Source organism: Callionymus lyra, chromosome 15 (genome assembly GCF_982586985.1).
Source record: "Callionymus lyra chromosome 15, fCalLyr1.hap1.1, whole genome shotgun sequence".
Classification (NCBI taxonomy): Eukaryota; Metazoa; Chordata; class Actinopteri; order Syngnathiformes; family Callionymidae; genus Callionymus; species Callionymus lyra.
This window is the reverse complement of record NC_141832.1, coordinates 25,596,044-25,605,969: the sequence shown is the minus strand read 5'-3', so window position 1 is coordinate 25,605,969 and position 9,926 is coordinate 25,596,044. Positions and strand designations below refer to the sequence as shown.

Genomic DNA, 9,926 nt, shown 5'->3' with positions numbered 1-9,926 from the left:
GTTATCGACTGGATCATGAGGGAAACTACTACAGGAAAGAGAAATGTGATTCAGTGGACACAGCTGCAGGACCTAGATTTTGCTGATGACTTGGCACTTCTCTCACACAACCAGATGTAGATGCAGGATAAAACAACTTGCTTGGATACAGTATCGGTTGGTACAGGATTCAAAATCAGTAAAAAGAAGACAGAACTCATGAGGATCAACACGACAAACTGCACACCAGTCATGTTTGGAGGGTAAGAGGTGAAGGAGACACAACCCTTTGTGTACTTGGGTAGTGTGGTAGATCAGTTAGGAGGCACAGACAGAGATGTAACAGCCGGGATAGGTAAAGCATGGGCAGTCATCATCATGCTGAGGAAGGTTTGGGCCTCTAGAGGTATACGTAGAGCCATCAAAATCCAACGTCAAGTAAGTCCTCCTATGGTTCCGAGACATGAGAACAACTAAAGCCACAAAGCATAGGATACAGACTTTCATCAACACCTGTCTTTGACGAATCTTCAAGATTAGGTGGTGGGATGGGGTGGGTCATTATTGTTTTCTAGCTACTGGGTCCTAGTGGGCCCGAGGACAGGTTTGAAAAACTTCCCGGTGAGCGCATTTGTCAAACTTTCCTCTTGCTATGTCTCCTCCTTCTCCCTCTCCCTCCTCTGTTCTGTCCTGCTCGGTGTGTCAGATGTTTAGTTACGCTTTGACCTCCTTTAGTGATAGCAGTAGTTGTGTAAAGTGTAGCTTGTTAGCTAGATTGGAGGTGAAACTCATTGAACTAGAGAGCCGGTTGTACACTGTCGAAGCTAAACCGCTAGCTAGCCAGTCTCAGGTAGACAGTGCACAGCTACATAGCTTAGCAGTTAGTTTTCCTCCAGCAATTCCCGAGCAGCCGGGAAACCAGGGTCGGTGGGTGACTGTTAGTGGGAGGAATTGTTCCTGGCTAAAGCCAACGGAGCATCACCCACCCCTTAGCGTTTCGAACAGATTTTCCCCACTCGACAAGTCACCGGTCGAGGAACCAGCTCTGTTTATAGGCGATTTGGTACTTCGGAACGTTAAACTAGGGAAGCCAGCCACAGTAGTCTGTATTCCTGGGGCCAGAGCAGGCGACATTGAATCAAATTTAAAGCTGCTGGTTAAAGCAAACGTAAAAACAGTAAGATAATTATTCATGTCGGCAGCAATGACATCCGATTACACCGGTCAGAGGTCACCAAGATTAACGTTCAGTCGGTGTGTGCATATGCACAAACAATGTCGGACTCCGTAGTGTTCTCTGGACCCTTTCACAATATGGCCAATGACGACATGTTTAGTTGCTATTCATCATTCACGTTGTCGACGTGGTGCCCCGAAAATGGTGTTGGCTTTGTTAACAACTGGAAGACTTTCTGGGGAAAATCTGGTCTGGCTAGGAGAGACTGCATCCATCCCACGTTGGAAGGGGCATCTCTCTTGTCCAACAGTCTTGACAGCTGTATTAGTCCCACGTTCATACTCATCTCAGTAGCACTGATTTCAATGATTTTAATGAAAAAACTTTTAGAGGAAAGATTCAAGACCTGCTAGATTTTTCTAATACTACCGGTGCAGCTTCACCGGACACTGACACTATAACTGATATATATTTTGACTCCTTTTTACCAGTATAGCATACGTGGAACTGCTCTAAACTGGTTTAAATCTTACCTGTTGGATAGAACGCTCTATGTACATGTCGACCACTTCTCATTGACACACACTAAGGTCAGCTATGGTGTCCCACAAGGTTCTGTTCTTGGTCTAATCCTATTCACAATCTATATGCTCCCACTAGGGGACTTGGTCAGAAGACACTCTATAAACTTTCACTTTCGTTATGCTAATGACACCCAACTCTACTTGTCAATGAAGCCAGATGAAAGAAATCAGCTAACACAACTACAGCCCTGTATTACAGATATCAAGTCATGGATGACCAAAAAATTCCTTCTACAGAACTCGGGAAAAAACCGAGGTTCTACTAGTTGGTCCGCAACATCTCAAACAATCATTAACTAATGATGTAGCTTTCCAGAATGGACTTGCTGCTGCTACTAGCACCACTGTAAACAATCTGGGTGTCTGCTTTGACGAGGATTTATCATTTAACTCACACATAAAACAAATCTCACGGACCGCCTACTTCCACCTTCGTAAAATGTTCTAAAAAGTCTCTCAGAACTCTTCAGCTCATTCAGAACTCTGCAGCTCGTGTCCTGACTAAGGCTAAGAGGCGCGAACACATTTCCCCTGTGCTGTCTTCTTTACATTGGCTTCCTGTAGAATTAAGAATACAATTTAAAATCATTCTCTTAACCTGTAAAGCCTTACATGGCCTAGCATTAACATATATTAAAGATCTAATCCAAACTTATCAACCCTTTAGGTCCTTACAATCCTTAAACTCGCAGTTATACCACAAATCTCTAAATGAAGATTTGGAGCCAGGGCCTTCAGTTTTCAAGCCCCTCTGCTGTGGAACGAACAACCAGCTTCAGTCCGGATGGCAGACACCCTCTCTATGTTTAAAACTATCTTAAAACCTTACTTTTCGATAAAGCCTATAATTAGCCTTTCTGTTTATCTTAGCTGCTATAGGCTTAGAATGCTGGAGGAGTTCTAGACACCGAGCTCTGTATATCCTTCTTTTCTGAAGCCGCTCATAGCAGGAGGCCGTCAACAATGAGTCAGGTTCCGCTCGAGGTATCTGCCTTCTAAAAGGGAGTTTTTCCTCGCCACAGCACACTCCACAGTGTTTCGCCTATGCTCATTGTTGAATTGCTGGGATCTGGTTTTCCTTTCTCCACTATAGTCTTACTTCAACTCTAAAGTGACTTTGTTGTGATAAGACACTTTAAATAAAATTGAATTGAATAAGGTCTGCATCCAGGAGCTGTGGGACAGCACTGGCCCCTCTCCTCTTCACCATTTACCATATTTTTTATAGGAGTCTGATACGTGACTTTGTGGACTGGAGTGAGAGGAACCACTTCAGCTGAACACCTCAAAGACCAAGGAGCTGGTCTTCGACTTCGGGAGGTCCAGGACAAAGCCACGTCCAGTGTCCATCAGAGGCCACGAGACGGAGATAGTTGATAACTATAAGTACCTCGGTGTGTGGCTGGACAGTAAACTGGACTGGTCCTGCAACACAGACCATGTATATAAGAAAGTTCAGAGTAGACTGTACTTTCTGAGAAGGCTCCGATCATTCAACATCTGCAAGAAGCTCCTCTGCATGTTCTACCAGTCTGTGGTGGCCAGTGTCCTGTTCTATGCTGTGGTGTGTTAGGGTGGGAATGTGTCCAAGAGGAGTGTCAACAGGTTGGACAGACTGATCAGAAAGGCTGGCTCTGTGGTTGGAATGAAGCTGGACTCACTGGTGACAGTTGCTGAGAGGAGATCACTGAACAAACTACTGTCCATCATGGATGATGACAGTCAATCATATACATCATGTACAATTCTGAGTTCGGGGGCAGGAGTGGAGTGAAAGTATCTGGATGTTCTGTTCTATGTTAGTCTTTGTATCCTTTGTCTTTGTTATTTTTCTTTGATCTATGTTCTTTATCCTTATCTTTAGAATTAGATTGTATCGTCTTCTCTTTAATTCTCTTTGTTCTTGTTCTCATTTTATTTTGATTTATCTTTTTTATGAAAAATTGCTGTATTTTCTGTGGCTATTGGAAAAAAACATTTCAATAAAGATCAGATCAATAAAGTTTTACCTTACAGAGCAGGACAAGACCCAGTTAGTAGCCAGATCCTCAAGAGGAAATGGTCCTGGATAGGGCACACCCTTAGGAAACCTAGCTCCAGTATCACCCAGCAGGCCCTGACATGGAACCCACAGGGCAAAAGGAAGAGGGGAAGGCCTAGAAACAGCTGGAGGAGAGACACTGAGGAGGAGATGAAGAGCAGCAGCTGGCAGGACCTGAGAAAGAAGGCCTAGAGACGAGTCCCTGACAGGGGCAAAGGGCCAAAGTAACAGCTGAAGCAGCAGCCCTTCGAGCCAGGCGGTACTTTGCAACTGCTTCAGGAGTCCAGCAAAACACTAGGTCTCGATAAGACTCCTTCTTCAGTTGGACGGCTTCCCTGACATCTGGTGTCCACCAAGATGTCCTTGGGTTACCGTCCCTTGAGGCACAGATGACCTACAGACCACCGCTTGCAACTGAAGCTTCAGCCATGGTGGCTTTGAACACCAAGTTTCTCCATCATTGCCCACGTGTGCGTTAAAGTCTCCCAGAAGGACAGTGGGGCCCTGTATTGGACCCCTCCAAGGACCCCCAAGAAGGCCGGATACTCCAAACTACTGTTTGGTGCGTATGCACAAACAACAGTCAGAGTTATAACTCCGTTCAGCCTAAGCCGTAAGGAGGCAACCCTCTGATCCACCGGAGCAAACTCAAATATACAGGCGCTCAGCGGGGGACTAGTGAGTATCCCCAGACCCGCCTGACAACATTAGCAACACCGGAGAAGGACAGAGTCCAGCCCCTACCCAAGAGCTCGGTTCCAGAGCCCAAGCTATGCGTGGAGGTAAGTCCCATCCGATCCAACTGGTAGCGCTCCATCTCCCGCACCAACTCAGGCTGCTTACCCCACAAAGAGGTGACGTTCCACATCCCCAGAGCCAGCAGATGCAGCACAGTTCTGGTACGCCAAGACTTTCCACTGCCACCCAGTTGGCAGCACACCGGACCGAGATGTTTCCCACAGTTCGTAAGCCCATGGGATGCAGATGGAATGGATGGAATGTCCAAGCAGTTCATTCGGGTTGAACCTGGCCAGACTACGCAGGTCACCTAGCCACCAGGCACTCGCCGTCGGGCCCAGCACCCAGGCCTGGCTCCAAGTGCGCACCCCGATTTCCCTCCGGGCAACTTAATTCCATCATTCCAATTCATGGAGTCGATTTTGGACCATACTAAGTCTGATCGCTCATAAGGGAGCTGTTTGCCATTGGTACCTATACTAGGAGCCTAGTCACTCAGTACCAGGCTCCCGGCAAAATAGCTCCCTGAATAATTGGGATACAAAATCTTCAGTATTCAATATCTATACTTCTACTTCTTCAACATCTTTTAGTATTCATTTAAGTATGGCATATATGTTTATACAATTACAATAACAATTTTAATCTAACACTAACTGTCAGACAGACATCACTATTTTCTTGTCACTCTCCTCTCTTTAATACAAACTAAGTCCACCTACGTTGACCTTTTCTGCTTTTTGTCCATTCCTATTCTCAAATGCAGAGGCGGGCCGTGCATTTCACACAAAGGCCTTCAGTGGTGCATGTTTGAATGAATCCACCTCTTAATAACTACTTTAAGGTTCTTTATACACCACAGGGATCTGACCGGGTACTGTTATAGGTCAATAAGATGTTTATCATCAAATGAACATCAGTGCATTATATCAAAATATCACTCCCACTAGTCTGTGTGGTTTCCATGGCCAAGAAAGAAATTAAATGAGGGGGAAAGACTATGATGAATAATTTAATACATATTTATGAAAATAAACAATAAAAAAAAAAGTTATTTTTATAATTAAAAAATTAAATTTATTTTCAGATTATGTTTAGGCCAGCAGAGAAGGCCTTGCTGGCCCCGACGGCCCTCCACTGCTCAAATGTTATGTTTCATCTAGGCAATTTGATCAGAAAAAACTATAACGTTTCAGTGTTATGCTGATGACACTCAGTTGTGTTTTTTAGTGAAACCTGATGAAAGTAATCAGCCAGCACAACTACAGTCCTGTATTACAGATATCAAGTCCTGGATGACTCAAAATGTTTGTTTATTGAACTCAGACAAAACTGTGGTTATACTAGTTGGTCAATAACACCTTAGACACATTTGCATGTCTTTCACCTTGCCATGACGGTGTCAACGGACCTAGATTCTTCTCCAAGGCTCTCTATAGACTTTACTGCCCTTCTATACATGTTTTTTATTTTCCCTGTCTCTCCTCCCCCTGTCTTTCTATCCCCATGTCTCTCTTCTCCCTCTCAGCCGGTCAAATCGTCAAAAGAAGATCATCCACACTGAGCCTGGTTCTGCTCTAGGTTTCTGCTTGTAAATAGGATGTTTTTTCTGACCACTGTCGCTCATTGTGAATTGCTTAATTCTAAAATTATAAACTTTATTAGTTGCTCATGTGAAGAGGATTTGATCATATAGCCGTTTAAAGTGATAGTTAACCCAAAATTAAAATTTACTGATCATTTACTCTCATGTTGTCTAAGGGTTGGGACTATTTTCAGAGTGATCCCTTCCTTTTTGGAGTTATACTCTACTGTTTACACGCTCATGATATTTACCTGGTCTTTTTACTGTCTCTGTAATATGTAAGCCTTTAAGATACCTGAAAGTAATCCCAACCCTTTGGCAGCATGAGGGTGAGTAGAAAATGATTGAAAAGAAACTAAGGGTGTAAAAACTATTGCAATAGTTTGCTTTATTTTTTTCTGACATGTCCCTTAACTCTTTAAATGGCTGCATTGATGTTGTTGTCAATTAAATTAATTAAGTAAGTAAGTAAGTAAGCAATTTGTATTTATATAGCGCTTTTCCAGACCAGGGTCACAAAGCGCTTAAACAAACAAAACAAAATTCAATAAAGTATATACTTTAAAGGTCAAGACAATACTGAGAACAACACAGGAGTTCCAGAAAATCAAGGAAAAGCCTGAACAAATAAAAACGTCTTAAGATGTTTCAGTCAGTTGACTCCATCAAGCGCAAAGAGAGAGGAAGATCGTTCCAAAGCTTAGGAGTAACAGCCTGGAAGGATTTCCCTCCTCTAGTCCTGAACCGTGTGCGTGGAACCATCAGTAGGTTCTGATCAACAGACCTAAGAGCCCAAGCTGGGGTGTAAGGCTGGATCAGATCAGTGATGTAAGGAGGAGCTTGACCATGAATAGCTCTGAAAGTAACAACCAGAATTTTAAAGTTGATCCTGAAAGAAACTGGAAGCCAGTGAAGAGTTTTAAGGATCGGAGAAATGTGAGTTCTTCTACTTGACAGGGTCAGAATTCTCGCTGCAGAGTTCTGAAAAATGAAAACAAACTGTTGCAATAGTCCAGGCGAGAAGACACAAACGCATGGATTAAAAGCTCCAGAACATGTTGTGATGACATTTTCCTAAATGTAGAGATTTTTCTCAGTTGAAGGAAACAGTTTCTGCTCAGTTTTCTGCAGTGTTGAACAAGAGACATGTCTTTATCAAATACAACACCCAGGTTTCTCAGGCTCAGTTTGACAGACGGACCTAAGTCACCCAAGTACTGACTCAACCCTGGAACCTTATCATCAGGAGCAATCACCAAAGTTTCAGTTTTGTCCACATTTAGGTGCAAAGTGTTTTCACTCAACCATTGTTTGATTTCTAGCAAACAATTGACTAAGCTGTTCAGCCTCTGGGGCTCAGTTGGATCAAAAGAGCAGTAGACTTGGATGTCATCAGCAAAAATGTGATAAGAAACATCAGGAAATCTCTGAATGATTATACCCAGGGGAATCAAGTACAGCAAAAACAATAAAGGACCCAGAACCCAGACCCAGTTCACGTGGGTGACAGCTGTCAATTAAAGAGAGGAAATGAAAAAATCTTACCACCTTTCGTTGAGAATTAATTTAGGACTATTAGTAATTATTTAATTAATTAATTTTGGAATTTAATTTATTTAATTAAAAATAATATATGAATTAATTATGTTTCATAATTGTCTTTTTGTTCTCATTTTGCTATTTTAAAAAAATCCCTTCATGTAGAAACAGGAATAATTGGATATAGATCTGATTTTTATATAACTGTCTCATGTATCCCACAATCTGTTATGACGGACAAGGACAAGCAGTGGTCCAGGGATGAACTCTGAGGATGCTCCACACTGCCCCCTGGAGGAGACGGAGCCCCTCATCGACGTTTACATAAGAGTAAATATTTTGCTTTGAAACACAAGACTATAAATTGGTTTGCACCATTTCAAAAATATCTTGCAGAGGAGACTCTGTGTGTGTCCTGCAGCAGCCAGAGATGAAAACATTCACATCCCTTTGATTTCCGCCAAGAGGAAGTAGCTGACGCATGATGGTGCAGCGTCTTCCCTCGGCAGCAGCAAAGAAGATGAAAACAGGTCCTTCAAATATAGACAGAGGAACAGAATAAACATTTACTCTTGCACTCATTACAGACACATATTTCTCGTGATAACTTCTTCTTTTTTTTTGCATTATAAAAAAACAGGAACATGTTTACAAAATCCAAATTTCAGCAAGAGAAACTCAATATTTGGCTTTTAGACATAACTTATTTTGCCGTGATGAGGAAATTGTCATTTTCACTATGAATTTATATTCCAGACTTCAGTCACCAATACAATTGTGATTTTTTCGAGTTTACTTTAGATATACAATATCGTTTATATATATATATATACAATATATATATATATATATATATATATATATATTCACTCCATTCACTGGTAAATTAATTGATATTGTTACACAGAAATTTAAGTTAAGTTTCCTTATTTTTAGATATTTTTCATCTTTGGTTTTTCCCACTAGAGGTTGTTGTTGGCATAGACATATATACATAGACGCCGCATTGACTGCTGCCGCCCACTAGAGCGATGTGTATACAGGGCGGCCATCTTGATAAAGTGCCAATCGCACAGTGCATTATGTCCATAGAATAAAGCCACTATCACTAATCACTCATTTTTCAGGCTGTTTTCACAGGGTTTGTTTGCTATATAGACAGACAGATATAAATTAAACTAAATTAACCCAGAAAACATTCAGGTCTTTATTGCTTGAAGTTCTATTCCATTTGAGTTTATTCTTCTTATTTCAGAGGTTCTTATTTGTCAACAACTTTGTGGTGGATTGTTTTTCAGAACATTCATTTCAAACGGCAGCTTCTATGGCCAGGAACTATCCAAGGTCTAGCCATAGTTGCTAAATGATCAGAAGGAATATTTTTTTATTATTAATAATATTATTATTATTATCCAATCACTCTGTATCATAGCTACTTGTATGACGTTTTGAACTAACCAAACTATCCGAAAATTGGTCCAAAATTCTCCATTCCTGTAGTTGTTAATGCGCAGCTGCCTCTGATGACACTGTACCAAGATGGCGGCGCTTTATACAGTCGATGCGGCGTCAATGTATATATGTCTATGGTTGTTGGTGTTGTCAGTTCCATAGACATATAGACATAGACGCTGCATCGACTGCTGCCGCCCACTAGAAGGTGTGTATACAGGGCGGCCTACAGTGCATCAATGGAGAAATTATGTGTTTATACTATCACTAATCGCTCATTTGTCAAGCTATTTTGACGGGGTTTGTTTGCTAGATAGACAGACAGACATAAATTAAACTGGTCTTCCCGGTAGCTCCCGGTTGAAGTCTCGGAGGAGAACAGAGACTTCCCGGTTGAAGTCTCGGAGGAGGGAGAGGTCGATGATGAGAGAGCGGGATATCCAAGACTGTCCTCTGGGCCGTAACCCTCTACAATAGTCTACAAGATACTGGTAGCCCTGACCTCTGCGGTGAACCTCCAGGATTGTGAACTCTATAAGCGGTGTGATCGTCCATGATGAGTGGAGGAGGTGGCGGCTCTGCTGGAGAACTAAGAGGACTGGAGGTCACAGGCTTCAGGAGTGAGACATGGAATGTAGGGTAGAGGGAACCGCTGCTTCCCTCTGCTAAGAGGGGGAAGAGAGGTGGTTGATAACCATAGGCAGCCATGAACAGCGACATCCCAGTGTCCAATGACGTCAGGGAATTGTGAGCATACTACACCCAGGGGATATGATGACATCAGGAGGCGGGGTGATGAACCGACACAGAGCGGAGCGCGGACTCCAGGTC

At 42.5% G+C, this 9,926-nt stretch overlaps 1 pseudogene; it reads left to right on the top strand.

Moving 5' to 3' along the window:
• Positions 1 to 631: 631 nt before the first annotated feature.
• On the top strand, positions 632 to 9,559 carry LOC148065590 (uncharacterized; annotated as a pseudogene).
• The last annotated feature ends 367 nt before the right edge of the window (positions 9,560 to 9,926 follow it).